At 37.5% G+C, this 19,286-nt stretch overlaps 1 protein-coding gene across 4 annotated transcripts in view; it reads left to right on the top strand.

Annotated features, from left to right (window-relative positions):
* DOP1A (DOP1 leucine zipper like protein A) overlaps positions 1-19,286 on the top strand; it is a 111,603-nt gene continuing 92,317 nt past the window's right edge. For all 4 annotated transcript variants that reach the window (XM_082855660.1, XM_082855658.1, XM_082855659.1 and 1 more), the window contains exon 1: positions 1-111. The gene's annotated coding sequence lies outside the window, so the exon portion shown is untranslated. The remainder of the gene's footprint in view (positions 112-19,286) is intronic.

Below are 19,286 nucleotides of genomic sequence, written 5' to 3'. Positions count from 1 at the left end.
AGCGCGGTGCACGCCGGGAGCTGTCACTAGGCCCTCCGGCTCCCGGCCTCCGTGTCGCTGCCGCGGTTGCCAGGAGAGCGGCGCCGGCAGGAAGCGGCCGAGCCCCGACAGGTAACAGCGTCCCCGCCCCCAGCGCGGTCGCGAGGCCGGCCGCCGGCCCCGAGAGGCCTGCTTGGCCGGGCTCGTTCCCGAGCCGCCGGGACGCCCCGCGGGTCGGCTGTTGGGTTGGGGGATGTAGCTGCCCCGGCCCCGCCTGAACTCGCGAAGCCGGCCGGCCGGCCGCCCTCTGGTTTCCGTGGAGGCGGGAGCTGCGCGGGGACCGGCGGGCCGGGTCGGCCGGCGCCGCCGCGAGGAAGGCCGGGGCCGGCGGGGCCGCAGCGTCGGGTGACCGGGTAGAGCCTCCTGCGCAGGGGCCGCGCGGTGCGCGAGGTTGGGGTGGAAGTCGCACCTGTGCGATGAGAGCGCGCGGATGCACTTCTGTGTTGGCGGAATCGAGGCTTCTTGCGGCCTCTTGCATCTGGGGGGTTGGTTTAGGATTGAGGAGACACAAATGCCCGCCCTGGTTCATATTACATGCGGGGGGGGCGGTGTTGGAAAGGAGTATAGAAGTTTATTAGAGGAAGTCATATCAGTTATAAGGAAGTTGTTAACAATCATCACCTTTGATTCCCGAGACTTTTAAAGTTGCAACATAACAATAGTCGCTTGTTCGGTCTCCATTCTCGGAGGGGGAAGGGGAGTGGCACACAACTACTTTTTTTTAAAGCAAAGTAATTTGTGTTTTGATTATTCTTACACTTTCTTAGAGTTCTGTGGAGTTTGAGAAATATAAAGATTGGAAAAATCTGATTTGGAGATTGCAGTTAAAGCAATCAAAACTTTTTTTGTGAGTACAGAAAAGATAGGAAACTAAGTTTTCGCCTGGGAAATAAACCCCGAACTATAGAAAGACAAAATCCTTCAATTTCGATGTTGTTGGCTGTCTTGATGTAGACATAAGATCTCGCATTTTACTGTGGATAACATATGTTAGCTTTATGTTGTAAGTAACTCTCCACCTGATAAACAGCAGTGATTTTTGTTGAGCTGACAAGTTATAACGAGAGTAAATTAAAACCAGTTGTAGTACAAATGGTTTATTTTAAAGTGATTATTTTCAGCCACTCTGAACTAAATCATTACCCAGAATTACGAAACAATAGATCTCCAGGTGATCCTGATTATCAGGAACCCGAGACTCAAAGAATTAAAAACATCTGAGTTAATACACAAACCTGGAAATGTAACACCATAACCAAAATATTAAATGTAAAGTAAATGTTAATTAAATGTTTGACTATAGGAGTCCTATTTTGACCCAAAGGAGTCCTATTTTGACTCAAAGGAGTCCTATTTAATAGTTAAACTAGTGGAAAGAACTCTTGCCTGGGAAGGAGAGATTTCATTCAAGTCCTTTTTTCTCCTGATGACCAGGTGTGATCTCTCTAGGCCTCAGATTTGTCATCTGTTTAAGGGAATTTCATAGGTTCACATTTTTCCAAACTGTTTCCCCTGAACACCGTTCTGAATCCATTAATACTCTTACTGCCCCAAAACAGTGTTCCATGGCAAATAATTTGGGAGCACATTGGTTTACATCAGGCTTAACTTCTGATTTACTTTTAACCGCAAGACTTCTCAAAACCTTTACTACTGTACTAATACGCACGTACACTTCCAGGGTGTAAGCTTCCCAGGGAAGGTTATCCAAGCATTTCCTAAACTTACGGGGCCAGAGAGCACATTTTCTCATGGCCAACCTGTTAACGTCTCCTAGGGTATATTTACATAGAACCCAATTGGAAAATTACTGTAGTTGAGCTGAGTCCCCTTTCAGCTCTAAAATTCCCTACATTGTATGCTTCTATGGTGTTCAGATTAAGCTTGGTGGCAACTCACTGGACCAAAGGGCTTATATGTGCCTTAGTAGGATATTGAAGATTCACATAGTTTTCTGTGAACCTTAATGCTTTAATTTATGGCGGAAGAGTATCATCTTTTTTCTGGTCTCTTGATGCTTTTCTATAACTAATTAATTCAAGTTTGGAATTTGATTTTATGGTCAAGTTATTGATTTTATTAAGAATGGCATTATAAAGTTCCAAAAGTAAAGACTTGTTGATGATTGCATTGTTTTTTTTTTTTTACAGTGATTCCACTTTCTAGTCGTGAATTCTTAACCTATGAAATGTGATAAAAGCCACTTGAAATGTACTTAATAACTAAATAATTTTAAGAGCTTAGATCATTGAAAAGAGTTAAAGGTTAGGGGCTTCCCTGGTGGCGCAGTGGTTGAGAGTCCGCCTGCTGATGCAGGGGACACGGGTTCGTGCCCCGGTCCAGGAAGATCCCACATGCCGCGGAGTGGCTGGGCCCTGTGAGCCGTGGCCGCTGAGCCTGCGCGTCTGGAGCCTGTGCTCCGCAACGAGGGAGGCCGCAGCAGTGAGAGGCCCTCTACCATGCAAAAAAAAAGAGTTAAAGGTTAAAATGTAAATACTAAGGCAGTTATTTCTAAATTGCTTACAAACAAGGTCTGTGTTGAATACAATCTCAAATCATTTTGCTAAATTCCCTCAGGTGTCAGTAGCACAACACAACCTGTGTGGCTACTTCTGTCTATTCTTTGTTACTTTGTTAGGGGTGAGTACTGTTAATGTGCTCCTTTGTTTGAGGGGGAGGGGAACAGTACATTTAATTATAATAGGTAAGCCTTAATTCAGGTAAGTTCTGTCCCTGAAATGAAACTATTAAGTATGGAGCTGCTATTTTTGTGTAATAGCTAACAGCTTTTGAAATTTTATTATATGAAAATAAGTACTTTTGATCCCCCTGTCTGAACTGGGATTTCCCTTCTCCTGATTGTGTTTACCTCCCCTTCCCAAACTATCCAAGCCTGAAACCTCAGTGATTTTCTTTGCATAGGTCAAAGATACGGTATCACACTTATCAAGGAAAAATTTACATGTAATAATGTGCACTCGTTTTATGTGTACATTATATACACACCCATGTAACCACCACCACAGTCAAGATTTAGAACATGTCACACACCACTCAGGCCTGTATTGTTACGCTTTTGTTCTCTTTGAATGTTCTCCCTGTCTCTGCATGTCTAAATCATACCTGTTAAGTTCTAGCTTAAATGCCACCTTGTCTGTGAATCCTTTAATTACCTCATTTTGAAGTAATTACCTTCTTTTCTGACTTTCCTGTTTACATTTCTTTGAACATTTTTTCTGTCCTTCATGATGGCAAAACCAACGGCATGCTTATAATAGGCAGTTATATTTGTTGACCAAATAGAAAGTGTAGTATTTCTCAAACTTGACTAAGTCATTCTTATATCATCTTCAGAATTTTGGCCATATCTGCATACTTCCTGTATACTTACTTTCTTCATATTTATCAATATAACTATTAACATAATTGTAAAGGAAACTTGAAGTAACCACCATAAATAAAAAGCAGGTATCTGAGATTTCCTGATGTAGTCAGAGGAATTGAAAGAGAATGAAGGGAGAAGAACTTCCTCGCTTGATTTAGTGTCACTTAGCCTTGTCCTTGGGCCCCATAAAATCTTCTCCCATCTGATTGGTGGTCAAAATTTGGGAGATACTGGCTTAATCATGGCCTGAGAATTCCTTAGAATTGTATCTGTGAAAGAACTGGGAAATAAAGCCTCAACTGCAAATTAAAAGGTGTACTGAGTTTCATCTTTGTATTGCATTTTTAAAGTTAAATAGGATCATTATTGAATCGGTAAATGTCTATTTTCTTCAAAAATGTTTTTAATATTAGTAATTACTTTTACAAGTAAAACATCTTTTTGTTATTATGGTACATTAGCTTTAAGATAAACCTTTGACTGTAGAGAAATAAATCTAAATTTAAAACCAGTTAAAGCCTTTGATATGACAAAGTGATGATTGTTGATGCAAGAGTGATGAAATGTTAATAATATGTTTATCTGGCAAAGCTCCTATAATAGTAGATGAGGTAGTAAACTTAAAAGAGTCTGATAATCTCCTCTACTTCTTCCTCTCATCAATTCTCAAGTTTGAGCTGTATATTTTTATTTCCATCTTGGAGAAGACATTTCCAGCCTTTTTTCTTCTGAGGTAATGAAAAATTCTCCTCTCTTAATGGAGTTTTATATGAACAGGAAAGGAAATAAATTCCCTACTCTTGTTCTATAAAATATACTTTGTATCTCAACTTGCTGACGTTATTTACCGGTATATATCTATATTATGCACTTAGTGTTTAAATTGCCATTGTTTCGTGTTTATGAACAAAGAGTTAGGTAAATAGACCATTTAGTTTGGTGCTACCATTTTCCAAAAACTACTTTACCTGAGTGGTAATACTAGGTAATCTAAAGTTCTGGGATGCAACCTCAATTTGGAAATAAGACAAGAGCCCTTTGGATGAATAGTTTTTATTTCATAAAAAAACCTTCACCCAAGCAAGTAGTTTCTTTCCTGTGTCTGTACTATAAAATAAAGCAGCATTATAGAAGCAGTGCAAATAAATTCTTATCATTTAAAAGTGACAGCAGACTGTAATCCGAAAAACTATAAAAGCATAGCAGGCTTAGTCCTTTGCATTATACATATAAATAGCCCTACATTTCCAGTTGCTTTTGCTTGTGCTGTTATGTTATGAAAAAATACAGTAAGGTATCAGCCAGCCGAAACCCTTAGTATATGCGTTATTGTGATCAAATTTTCCAGATAGCTGGAATTTTTTATATTATATACCATAAATGCCATCCCATTCTGTAGTTATACTTTTTGCTTATCTTCAACATGAAGAGTCATCACTTGGCACAATGGCTTCTCATATACACTTACATGTCTTACAGTGTGTCTCAATTTTTTTTTGCGTTTCTAATTATGTTTTTTAATTGAATATTGATGTACAATATTATATAAGTTACAGGTGTACAATATAGTGGTTCACAATTTTAAGTTATACTCCATTTATAGTCATTATAAAATATTGGCTGTAGTCCCCATATTGTACAATATATCCTTGTATATTATTCCATACATAATAGTTTGTACCTGTTAATCCCCTACCCCTGTTGTCCCTCCCCCTTCCCTGTCCCCACTGGTAACCTCTAGTTTGTTCTCTGTATCTGTGAGTCTGCTTCTTTTTTGTCATATTCACTAGTTTGTTGTACTTTTTAGATTCCACATATAAGTGATATCATACAGTATTTGTCTTTCTCTGACTTATTTCACTTAGAATAATGCCCTCCAGGTCCATTCATGTTGCTGCAAATTGTAAAATTTCATTCTCTTTTTATGGCTGAATAGTATTCCATTGTGTTCCATACATGTACCACATCTTCTTTAACCATTCATCTGTTGATGAACACTTAGGTTGCTTTCATATCTTGGCAATTGTAAATAATGCTGTTCTGAACATTGGGGTACATGTATCTTTTCCAGTTAGTGGGGGTTTTCCTCAGATATATACCCAGGAGTGGAATTGCTGGATCATATTTTTATGATATTGCTGGTTCTATTTTTAGTTTTTTGAGAAACCTCCATACTGTTTTCCACAGTGGCTGCACCAATTTATACTCCCACCAACAGTGTAATAGGGTTCTCTTTTCTCCACATCCTCACCAATATTTGTTATTTGTGTTCTCTTTTTTTTTTTTTGGCTGCGTTGGGTCTTCTTTGCTGCATGTGGGCTTTCTCTAGTTTCGGTGAGTGTGGGCTACTCTTCGTTGCAGTGCACGGGCTTCTCACTGTAGTAGCTTCTCTTGTTGCGGAGCACGGGCTCTAGGCATGTGGGCTTCAGTAGTTGTGGCTCATGGGCTCTAGAGTGCAGGCTCAGTAGTTGTGGCGCACGGGCTTAGTTGCTCCGCGGCATGTGGGATCTTCCCGGACCAGTGCTTGAACCTGTGTCCCCTGCATTGGCAGTTGGATTCTTAACCACTGCGCCACCAGGGAAGCCCCTATTTGTGTTCTTTTTGATGATAGCCATTCTGACAGGTGTGAAGTGATATCTCATTGTGGTTTTGATTTGCATTTCCCTGCTGATAAGCAATGGTGAGCATCTTTTCATGTTCCTGTTGGCCATCATCTGCATTTCCTCTTTGGAAAAATGTGTATTTAGTTCTTCTGCCCATTTTTAAATCAGGTGGTTTTTTTTGATGTTGAGTTGTATGAGCTGTTTATATACATTAGATATTAAACTCTTATCAGTCATAACATTTGCAAATATTTTCTCCCATTCAGTAGATTGTCTTTTTGTTTTGTGGATGGTTTCCTTTGCTGTGCAAAGGTCCCATTTGTTTATTTTTGCTTTTATTTCCTTTGCTTTAGAGACATCCAAAAAAAATATTGGTATGATTTATGTCAAAGAGTGTTCTGCCTATGTTTTCCTCTAGGAGTTTTATAGTGTCTGGCCTTACATTTAGGTCTTTAATCCATTTTGAGTTTATTTTGTATATGGTGTTAGAGAATGTTCTAATTTCATTCTTTTACATGTAGTGGTCCAGTTTTCCCAGCACCACTTATTGAAGAGACCATCTTTTCTCCAGTGTACATTCTTGCCTCCTTTGTCATGTCACTGACCATAGGTGCGTAGGTTTATTTCTGGGCGCTCTATTCTGTTCCATTGATTTAGTTGTCTGTTTTTCTACCATAGCATACTGTTTTGATGACTGTAGCTTTGTAGTATAGTCTGAAGTCAGGGAGTCTGATTCTTCCAGCACCGTTTTTCTTTCTCAAGATTGTTTTGGCTATTTGGGGTCTTTTGTGGTTCCATAAAAATTTTTAAATTGTCCTAGTTCTGTAAAAAAATGCCATTGGTATTTTGATAGGGATTGCATTGAATCTGTAGACTGCCTTAGGTAGTATGATCAATTTAACAACATTAATAATGTTGATGTTAAACAATTTTAAAGTTTCCTTGACAGAGGTTTTTCTCCTGAGGAAAAAAAGAAAATATGGTACTTGCTTTAAAGTTAATGTCTGTCATTTTAAAAGAAGAATAAATATTTAAATGACTTCCATACTGTATACCACCAGTTTCATAGGTGTTACATCAGTTGATCAGGATTTCACCCTTGAGCCTGAATGAGGGGTTCCAGCAGAATTACTTATCTTTTTTTTAAATGGCAACTGGCATTTTATTGGAAGGCTATCTTCAAAACTCTTTGCTCCAAGCCTACCTGATTCTATAATTTGAAGCTGCCAATTTTACGTGATCTGTTAACTGCTTTTTAAATTATGGCTTTTAAGTTATAATAAAGGTGTGGTTTAAAAAGGAATATATTATTTGAGAATAAACTTTTTAGTTTTCTTTTTTTTTCTTTTTTTTTATACATTTTTATAGTTTTCTTTTGCTACGTAACATTATCTCAAAATGTAGTGACTTGAAACAATATAAATCTCAGGAGAGATTGGGGAGCCGTTTGTCTCTGAGGTTCTGGCTTGAGATTTTGTGTGGTTGCAGTCATCTAAAGGTTTAATTGGAATTGGAGAACCCCCTTCCGAAGTGGCTCACTCACCTTCTGGGAAGTTCTTTCTGTTTGTTGAAGGGAGGCCTCAGCTCCTCCCACAGGGGCCTCCCCACAGGGATGCTTGAATGTCCTTTTGGCATAAAGGCTAGCTTGCCCCAGAATAAGAGATCCAAGAGACATCAGGGAGGAAACCACAATGTCTTTTATGGCCTTGTTTTCACTTCTGCAGTATTCTATTTATTGTTCACATAGGCCAGCAGTGATTTCAGGAGGAGACTACGCAAGAGCTTGAGGATCATCGGAGGCCATCTTGGAAGCTAGCTACCACATCTTGTAAAGCTAGTATGTGAACATGTCACTAAGTAATAAACAGTACATATTTACTCAAAATGCAGTTTATACACAGCTTATGCTTTTAGAAAGGATATTCAAAGATTAACTTACCATGCCACTTGAAGATTACTAAACAAAGCAAGTACTTTATCAACTAAATTCTTAGTCTCCATGGTTCTTTGGGAATGATGGGATGACTGGGTTCAGATGTAACACTGAAGATACAGGTTTTATTCATTTTGATTTTCTTCTTATGAGACGAAGGAGGGGGGGGGAAAATGCCACATATTACACAGCTGCTATTTGATTTTCTTCAGGGATACTATTCATTCATATACCTTTAAAAAATTAAACTTATTTAATACCATAAAGAGGGAATAAATCATGTGTTTTTAAAAGTATAAAAAAAGTATGCAGTGAAAAGTCTCCGTCTCCCAGGCCCCCATCCACCCAAGTTCCCACCTGGCCTCCAGGAAGTAATCAGCTTTACTATTGTCTTGTGTGTTCTTTCAGAGCTATATCATATGTATGCTGATTATATGAATATATATTCTCCCCTTTTTATATTAATGGTAGCATTCTGTAAACAGTATTCTGCACCTTGATTTTTTACCTCATATGTCTTAGGAACATTTTCTAAATCAATTAGACTTTATTCTTTTTACCACTGGAGTATATTCTATTGTCATTCAGTTTTTAATATTTATTGGTTATTTACTGTATGTAGGTCAAGCACTGCTAGGAGCTGGGGATGTGAAAGCTAAAATGATAGATAAAGACTGTGTCACAGGGATTAACACCACTGGGAGTCACAGTTCGATTACAGTGAAGCAAAGTAAGTTCTATGATAGGGGAAGTACAGTGTATAGTTGGAGTCCACAGAAAGATGTATGTATGTGAATGTTGGGGAGATATAAAGGTCAGGGAAGGCTTCCCAAAGAGGGTAGTATCTGAGGCCTGAAGGATGAGAAGGTACTAGCCAGGTTAAGTTATGATTCAGTGTTTCAGGCAGAAGGAGTTTTTTAAAAAGACTTTATAACATATTACAAAGCTGTAGTAATCAAAACACTGTGGTACTGGCATAAAGACAGAATAGAATAGAAAGCCCTGAAATAAACCCTGGTGTATATATGGTCAAATGATCTTTGAGAGAAAAGGAGTTGTTTAATTGGTATAGAGTTTCAGTTTCGCAAGGTGAAATTGTTCTGGAGATTAATTGCACAATTTGAATATACTTAATAACACTGAACTGTACACTTAACAGTTGTCAATGTGGTAAATTTTATGCATTTTTACCACAATTGAAAAAATGACATTAAACTTTTCAAAATGTGGCATATATGCATTTTCAAATACTATCCTGTAATGTAAGCCATGTTTCCAAATATTGACAAATGGCACTGTTTAAAGAGTGAGCCAGGTCAGAGGGGTTGAATCAGAAGGTATTGTGCAGAGGCATAGCATTTCAAATATAGTTTGATAGAAAAACTTCAGGTGATGAAAAGGAGTACGGGGCCTATCCAGAGAAGAAATAGCATATGTAAAAGCACTGAGGTGGGGGCTTCCCTGGTGGCGCAGTGGTTGAGAGTCTGCCTGCTGATGCAGGGGACACGGGTTCGTGCCCCGGTCCGGGAGGATCCCACATGTCGCGGAGTGGCTGGGCCCATGAGCCATGGCCGCTGAACCTGCACATCCAGAGCCTGTGCTCCGCAGTGGGAGAGGCCACAACAGTGAGAGGCCCGCGTACCGCAAAAAAAAAAAAAGCACTGAGGTGGAAGGGAGCAAGTCTTTGCACAGTTGACTAGTGTTAAAGAAAAAATATTCAGTGACACTTCTTAAGATGGTAAGGCCAACCTTATTCAGTATCATCATCATAGGTGTAGGGACCACTGCAATGGGATTTTACAGTGGAAGAGAGAGATTGGCCTCAACTCTCAGCGTGGGCACGTGGGACTTTATAGCCAAGGAGTAGTTGAGGGTCAGTGGGTGGAAAACTACTCTTAAGAGGAAACATCAGGAGTAAGAGGGGATTCTGGTTAAAACCAACCAAACAGGATTCTTGCTGCAGACAGACCAGGATGATCAGTAGTTGAAGGGTGAGGATCCTGATCAGATGTTGAGGGTGGAGGATTCTGGTTAAACTGACATAGCAGTGTTCTTGAAAAAACTGTATTTTATAAGAAAGTGCACAGATGGGCCCATGAGAAGGTTCAGACCCTGGCCAAAGTTTGGTCAAGCAAAGAATCTTTGTCACTAGGTTTTGCTTAGCTAGAACAGAAATATGTATTAAGATTGAAATCTAGGGTCTAGTTTATGAAAAGACTTTAATCATATGATTAAAAGCTTGCATGTATATACTTTCTAAGTGATTGAATGTCACAGCTGTAGCAGTGATGAGAGTACTTCCTACATGCTAAGTAAGCACTGGGCTGAAGTGCTTTTCATGGTGTATGAACTTATTTTTCTGAGCTTCCATCAGGGAGTTATATGCTCAAACTCTTTTTTGCTGTGTAAAATTAATTGGCTGTTAGAAAGCTGAAGGTAGTGAAAGATAGATGGCTATTGTACTAGTCCAGGTGGAAACTATTCAGGAGCCATGGTTAAAAGGCCATTCTGAATGATACTGTCTACCACAGTCAACTTCAGCTGAAGAAAAAACAAGCTGAATTTGTTGACAGATTTGAATATGAGAATAGGGAATAAAGCCACAGCTTATGCTGTGTGATTGTGTGATTGGGAAGGATGGTGCTGTTTTACTTCAGTAGTGAAGTAAAAACAAAAAAAGGACGACGACGTTCAGAGAATAATAATAGCAGTGCTTGACAGGTTTCTTGTATTGGAGTGATATCCTAAAGGAATTTAACAGAGTACAGTGACTGAAACAGAAAGTAAGGAGAGTCTAATAATAATGATAACAGTTGATGGTTTTATCAGTGCTTTGGAGGGTACCTAGTTTTCGTAAAGGGCCTCTGAATAAAGATCAAGCAATACCTTATTTTGGTTCTGATTCTATTAGGTGCCTCAGAATTTACCAAAGTATCTAGAGTTGGGCTTCCCTGGTGGCGCAGTGGTTGAGAGTCTGCCTGCCGATGCAGGGGACACGGGTTCATGCCCCGATCTGGGAGGATCCCACATGCCACGGAGCGGCTGGGCCCGTGAGCCATGGCCGCTGAGCCTGCGCGTCCGGAGACTGTGCTCCGCAACGGGAGAGGCCACAACAGTGAGAGACCCGCGTACTGAAAAAAAAAAACCACAAAAAAACGAAGTATCTAGAGTTAATTCTCTTGCAGAGTAATAATACCTCAGCAAGGTTTTGTTCTTTCATATATGTGTTATTAATACTTTTGTTCTATTTTTACCTTAACCGTAAAACGTGAGAGGGAATGAACATTGGAAGAGATGTAGAAGAAGCAAGGCAGGTCTGCTGTAGGTAGTACCTCATTTTTCTCTGTGAAGTTGTCCTGATGTCCTTCAGATTAATTCTAGTCTCTTTCCTTTACCCATCAAGGGTTTTAACACTTGCAAGGCTACTTACTATGTAGCACCATTGTTTCATAGCTTTGAGCAAACCTGTGTGCACAAACACACGCATGGTTTGTGTACAGTGTGAATGCTTTTTTGTAAATCCCTGTATGTAAAATTACTCAGCTAAAGTGTTGATGCCTCCCTGCTTGTGTAATATTTTGCTCCTATCCTTTATATGCATAGGCATTGATTGAATCTGCATCTTAGTGAACATGTATGTGTGTATGTTTTACTCCTCATGATTATACTTTTGGAGAAGTTTCAGTAAAATTCACAAAGGAAAATAAACCTTATTGTGTAGGATTTTTTTCAGTTGGGAAAAAAATTATCTTTTTTCACAGGGAATAAAATTTGTTTACAGATACTCGAATTTAAATACATTACAGAAAAATTTGTTTAGCATATACAGTATAGTATTTTTATGTTAATTTGTATAGCAACCAGTCTTTATTTTAAAGTTGAATAGTAAAATTAATAGTATATTGTTCATTAATTTTTTAATGCTGAGACCATTATTGTTAAAGTACTAATTTAAAAAAAATGAAATTTTATTTGAAACAATTGATTAACTTAATATGGTGGGTTTAGTTGTACTGTAAAGATTATTTTTGCTTCTTTTACTTTATTTCTAGTAGTTTATTTTAGTTAAGAAAATATTTCTTTCAAAGTTTAAGCAAAATCATTATTCTTCATTATTAAATGAAGAAAATAGCTACAAATGAACATATTTATTTTGAGAAAGATACTTTCTGAAAAGTGATGTTTTAAGTAAACTTGGAAAAGTACTTGATAGGTTAGCTGAAAGTTAGATTTGTCCTTTATCTTGTTTCACATCTTTCTTTTTAATCACTCTGACTAGCTACTCAGTTTTATCATTATTGTTCTTATGTATAAAAAAACAAGCACTGTTTTCTTGCTTCTTCCTAATTGAAAACAAACCAGAACATGGTCAATCTAGATAATTTAGATTTCTTTAAGTGTATTATTCTGATATTTACTCTCAGGCTGACTTACCCTTGCCACCTAAAACATTTCTGTTTCATCCCCCCTCCCATCCCCATCGATAGGGAAATCAAGCAGATTTTAATATTAGCGTATGCCAAACTTTAAAAAGGTGTGTTTAAAAAAGGCATATGATAAGTCCTAAAGGCAAAATTCAGTTGTTTTAGATTCTCAGTTTTAAATTATCAACACAACCATTTCTTTCTGTAGGTATGTTTAATACAAATATGACTAAACTAGAATATGTAATTGAATTATCAGTGATGCCCATAGGTTTCATGAAAATGTGGGAAACTTCTTTGAAACACTTATTTTCTGAACTATTATTTTGTCCCCTCGTACTTAGCAGCCCTCATGAATTATATCTCCCTTTCCCAAAAGAGAAACAAAATAAAACCTGTCTTTACTGGGTCTTGTAAAGCATCCCTTGGGTGCTTAATAATAGAATTTATAAACTAGATCCTACAGGATTCATCAGCCCTGGGCATCATTCATTTGGGGAAGCCACACCTGTGATTGTTTTTGGAGACACAACCCAAACCTGTAGCACCTCTCTAGGATTTAATTCCACTTGAGAGCGTATTTTTACTTGTTTAGAATTGTTTTCTCAGGCAAGTAGATTGTACATACTATATATAGTTCTTGTACATACTATATATATTATATATAGCAATACTATGTATGGTTCCTCTTCCACTCTAGTCATTTATTGAATTAGAATCACTGTTTTACGTGTAACAACCAAAACAAAACCTTTTACATCAGGATTTATAGTCATTTAGCCTTACACTTTAACCTAAACACTTGCAATATCAAGCAATGAGCTAGGTGGGGGTATTCAGAGTTGAGCTTTTGTCCCTGTGCTTAACTGGAAGGTCTGGAAGGAACAACAGAGATATTATGTACTTACATTATTACAGGGTTTTTTTGTTTTTTTTTTTTAAGAAATAAGTGCAACAGGAAAAGAAAATACAGTGTCTAAAAACTGGGGAGGTAAAGAGTCAAGAAAGGCTAGATAGCCTGAACAGGTTTTCAAAAATGAAAAACAGAGGAGAGGTAGGATATGCCAGTCAGAAGAATTAAGAGCTGTAATTTAAAAGTAGTTCAGAAAGATAAGTGATTAAGGACCAGATGCAGGAGTCAGCCTGCCAGAGTTCTGCCAGGTTCCTCCCTTTACTCTCTGTGGAACCTCAAACACTAAAGCATTCATATGTACGTGGACCCATGAGCATACCTGCCTCATGGATTTGTTGTGAAGATTACATGACATAATTCGTGTAAAAGAGCTTAGTGTAGTGCCTGCCACGGAGTAATTAATTCCTAAGTCAGTTGCTGTAAATATCATCATCTTGAATAATGTATGGGCAATGTTTATTTGCCAGGTGTGCTTTGGGGGCAGGATGGTTATCTTTAACTCAGGGCATATGCTTAGTGTTCACTATTATAGCTGTTTACTACTTGATGCTTACAGTAGAATCCCAGCTACCCAGTAATGGATCATTTTAAATTGTAATATGTGCCCACGCTTTTCTATTTCTAAATTACTTTTCTTCATATTGCTTATGTGTCACAGAAATCACAGAATTTAAAGCTACAAGGAACCTTAAGTTACCACTTTTAAAGAATTCAAAGACTGTTTTTAACAGATGTATAATTTTGTATATGTCTGTGGGAAGAAAAAGCAAAATTAAATCAAGTTTGTTGTTTTTCACTCTGATGGAACGTTGGGATTCTTAATTTTTCATATCTTAGGTTTTAATTTTTATAGTTTTTACTGAAAGCAAAAGTGAAAATATAGCTAAATATAGTAAAACTCTTTGTCAGAATTTTCTTCAACATGAGATTGTCACCTAATTAATTTTAAAAGATTAGACCTCTGGGAGTATCATACTTAACAGATTTCCTTTCACAAGGGCTAGAATGACATTTTCCACATTAAGAAATTATGCCTAATACTGAAGCTTAAACTGAACTAATTTATAATTTGGTAAATTATAAATATAAATATTAAATATAATTGGATACAGCACAATTTTTATAGGTGCTCTTAGGAGAATCTTTTAATTTTTTAAAGCACTTAATAGCAATTATGAATAGTCTGTTTGAAGAGAGTGCATGTTGGCTATGCTGGTTAGAAAAATAGAACTAAATCTGTTTTCTACAAAGCTTTTCTCAGAGAAACAAAGCAAAATGGTTTGTGAACTGTGTTCACATTGACTAATTCATTTATTCAAAGCATTTGAGGGCCTACTATGTGTTAGTCACTTTTATGGGACTGCTGATACAGGAATGAACAAGTCCAGTAGGGCTCCTGATCTCATGACATTTGCATTCCAGTGAGGGAGGGTAGATAGGAAACAAGCAAATAAGTAGGATAATTTCAGACTGTAATAAGTGCTAGGAGGGTAATCATGTGATTTTCTAGAGTAGATGTTAAGCCTGTGGGCCGAGTGTGGGCTACTTGAGAAATGCTTCTCTGAGGGTTTGATATTACTTGGAGATGGGAAGGAATTTGCCTCACAAAGAGTTGACCTAAGAATTTCCGCGTGTGGAGAATAGCAAATGCAAGATGCCCTGCAATGCAAAGCATGTTGCTGTATTTGAGTTTGGATGTTCTTACAATGATACGATGTGATTTTAAAAGATCTCTGGCTTCTCTGTGGACGATAGCGCTCAAGAATAGAAGCAGGATTCAGTGGTGTGCTAGAGTTGACGCCAACCAGTTAGAAGAATAGAAGAGGAAATAATAGAAGAGGTGGTAACATATTTAGGCCATATCAGTTAAATGCTATTTGAAACTGTAGAACTAGAGGAGATAACTTACGGGAGAGAAGAGAGGAGAGCTCCTGATTGAGCCTTGAAGTACTTTAGCATTTAAAAAATAATAAAATAAAATAAAATTTGACTAGAGAAAAGAAGCCTACATAGACTGAAAAAGACTGATTAGAGAAGTCAGAACATACCTTGAGAGCCAAGAGCAAAGTACTGAATGCTGCTGAGAAGTTAAGATGATGGGCTCGAGAAGTGACCTGTGGTCACTTTCCTGGTGACCTTTACATGGGTGGTTTTCTTGGAGGGACAGCATCGTGAGGCATTTTTGAGTGGGCTGAAGAGTGAATAGGAGATAAGGGCGTGGAATAGTGAGTACAGAGAAATCTTTCAAAAAGGTTTGTAATAATAGAGAACAGAGAAATGGGTTGGCAGCCAGAGAGCCTATGGGGGTGAAGGGGAGGCTGTTAATTTTAGTTTTTCACCATGAGAGATTCCAGGGCTTATATGTAGCATGATCCTGTGGAGAAGGAGAAACTGGTACTGAGGGAGGAGAGAAAGCCAATAAAGCACTTGGGGAAAAGTCTTGAGAAGGCAAGAGGAGATGGAATCCAGAACACGGCAGAAGGAGGAGGGTCCTTTGTTCCTCATAGCAGGAGGGAAAGTGGAGAATATGGATATAGGTGGAGATAGGTTTGTAGATTTGCTGGAGGGAATGTAAGAGCCTTCCTTTTTCTTTTGTTTTCTTACATAATTTGAAGCTTGGTCTTTAGCAGTGATGGAGAAAAGGTGGTATTAGAACTTTGAGAAGGGAAGGTATGCAATAGTTGTGTCAGGCAGGTAAGGTTATAAAGGAAACGTGGTGGATTAGAACAGTGTTGAGTGTTTGAGGTTTGTGTTTCTCAATTTAAAGGGCAGTTGGTCAGCCTGGTTGTATAATTTTTCTCTGGCGATGTTCAGGTGCTTGGATTCAGGCATAACTGAGCTCAACCAGAATTGGAATTTCCAGGTAAGTGTTATAGAGGGAGTAAGAAAGACACTTCACTCCCTGGCCCTGAGGTAGGATTGGGTATAAGAAGGAAAAAAGTCTCCATGAGAGTGAAGGGCAGTGGTTCAGTTAGAACTCTAAAACCAGATTGCTTAAGTGTAAATCCCTGGCTCTGCCATTTAACTGTGTCATGTATATTTCTGTGCCTCAGTTTCTTTATCTGTTAATGTTGACAGTAATAATGGTAAGTACCTATACCTCAAAAGATCGAATAGGATTAAATGAATTGAAATATGCAAAGCATTTGAACAGTGTCTGGCATTTAGTTAAGCACAATATAAGGTTAGCTAAGATGCTGCTACCTCTGCTGCTTTGAAGGTCTTATCCTTAGAATATACTTAAGACCAGCAGGTGGCAGGACCTGCAGAGAAAAGCTGAAGATCTGTTGATCCCGTGTTTGGAGTTTCCTAGCATATCTACCATTTGAAGGTTTGAGATTGGGTCAGATTGGGGGAAGTACCGAGCATCAGGGTTCTAGTGGGTGATCTTAACCTATTTGTGAAAGACCTGGTAGGTGTTTTCTTCTATCTGTATTGTTAGCCCTCCAGGGAAGTTACTAATTTTCTGGAGTAACTAGCTTCATAAATTGGTTAAATAAATGATTTGCTAAAGATTATTTAGTGAAAGTGTCAACATTGAAATTCAGAACTTTTGGTCAAAATGAAATAGATTTGTCAATAATGGCCACATTCCTTTGTTAGATGGTAACAATTACTGGTTGATAATTTTTCGTTTCGTCAAAAAATTTTGGAAAAAGCATCTTTATAGCATTTTTTAGGTGCTTTTTCTTTCATAATCAACAAATAGGGTTTTTCCCCTGCATTGCGTGATGCTTTAAATAATTTATTCATATACATCCTTGGGATGTGGTAGAACACTTGGACAGTCCCCAGGTATATCTTTAGAATTGGTTAATACTGAGTAGTTCCTGCAGGAAGCATAGGATTTTGCTTTTGATGTTCTACCTAGTATTATATGTGTCCCATGCTGTATGTACTCTTTTTAATCATATTTAAGAATTTAGAATTTTTTAGCTAAATAAGAAAATCCAAATTTCTTACCTGACTCAACTTTTTTAGCTGTAAACATGTACAAGAGTTATAAACCCCAGAAACTTAGCTGGTCATTATTGGTTGGGATTTTTTTTTTAATATATATAAATACCAAATAAAAAAAGTATGTCTGAAAATGTCAACTGAGGTAACTTAGCTTCACAATTATATTAATACCCCAATTACAGATAACTCATTTTCATTGTTAGAAATTACTAGTAAATTGATTTTCAGATTAATCTTCCCCATGCACAAATATTGTATATCTTCAAAATAGATGTTATCTGTTATACTGGAAATACTGCTAAGAAAAAAAATGTCCCTGTCAGTAAAATTTATACATGTGCTTTACTGTGTCTACCACTAGTACATTCTTAGGTTTATCAATTAGAATTTATAGTTATTTTATACTGTTTTTATACACCTTCAGAAAATCCAACCAAGTTGATTTTTTCCCCCAAGTTTAATTGGTTTTGCAGTTCTTTCTTCTCTGGTTTTTCAGAAGAAAAATTATAAATGTTTTATAAATGTTTTAGTTTGTGTTCATTCTAACCTTCATTCCATATTTCACTATGTATTAATATTTATTAGTTATCAAATTTTATAGCTTTAAATGTTTTCGTATGTCAATCTTTTGTATCTGAAGCGCATATTGCAGTGTGTTTGTTTATAGTTGTGGTTAAATCTAGTTTAAAAAATTTTTAGAAACCATAGATTAATGATAAAACAGCTTGCAGAATTTTTAATTTATTCCCAGTCTTAACCATTACACTTAAACCACTTTGTATGAATCCAGCTTGAGCTTCATTCACTATTGTAAGTTATGTGCTGTGCAGCATACGAATATATATAAAACATAGTTCCTGCTCTCAAAGACTTCTACCCTAGAAGGAGAATTACATATCCAACTCTTCTGTAAAACAAAATCAATTTTGAAATGGAAGGTAGTTGAGATAATTTTTGATTCACTTATTTAAATTTCACAGTCATCTTGGATTTCACAGAGTAGTTCTTCAAAATACTGCTTTATGTTTAGTTTGCTGCTTTGAGAGTCCAGACCATGAAGATATAACTATAAAGTGGGTTTTTTTCCTCATAAACTTTATATTAAGTCCAAGGGTCAAATATCACAGTTTTGGGCTTCCCTGGTGGTGCAGTGGCTGAGAGTCCGCCTGCCGATGCAGGGGATACGGGTTCGTGCCCCGGTCCGGGAAGATCCCACATGTCGCGGAGCGGCTGGGTCCGTGAGCCATGGCCGCTGAGCCTGTGCGTCCGGAGCCTGTGCTCCGCAATGGGAGAGGCCACAGCAGTGAGAGGCCCTCGTACCGCAAAAAAAAAAAAAAAAAAAAAAAAAAATCACAGTTTTACAGAGAAAAGCGGATTAACTGTCTTAAAGGATTTACTTTACTTTATTCTCCACTCCCACCATTCCCACTGGGAAAAGCATCAATAAATCAGGTATATTCTCTCTAGTCAGCATCCAAACATACTGCTTGGCACATGGTGTAGTGAAGTGAATAATTTCATATGTCAAGTGACTCTGTATTTAAGGTGATATTCTCTCCAAAGACGGGATTTAGGATTTGTCTGGTTTTGTTTTTATGGATTAAAGAGTTGAGAGAGAGAATTGGGAAGTGCGTATTGCTTCTTTTTGGCATAACCTTAACCAGGGAAATTTTGATTTAATAAATTAAGAGAATTTTAGCTTTTTTCAGGCAAACAGGTTTTTATTAATATAGAGTACATTCTCTAGGGTAGTGATTCTTAGCCTTTTTGAGGATTACTTTAAAAACTATTTTTGACAATATTATAAAAGTAGGCTATTCCCCAATAAAATGTAAGATGTAAATTTTGCATGTAATTTGAGGTAATGCACAAATCCCTAAAGCCCATTTTTATATGTATACATATATCTATATGTGTATATATTTACATATATAGATATATATCTTACATATATACACATATATATAGCTCTGTACCTTTACTGAGATATAATTCACATACTATACAAGTCACCTATTTAAAGTGTATA

Source organism: Leucopleurus acutus, assembly GCF_964270905.1.
Source record: "Leucopleurus acutus genome assembly, chromosome: 15".
Classification (NCBI taxonomy): domain Eukaryota; kingdom Metazoa; phylum Chordata; class Mammalia; order Artiodactyla; family Delphinidae; genus Leucopleurus; species Leucopleurus acutus.
The sequence above is the reverse complement of the archived record's forward strand: the minus strand, read 5'-3'. Positions and strand labels throughout refer to the sequence as shown.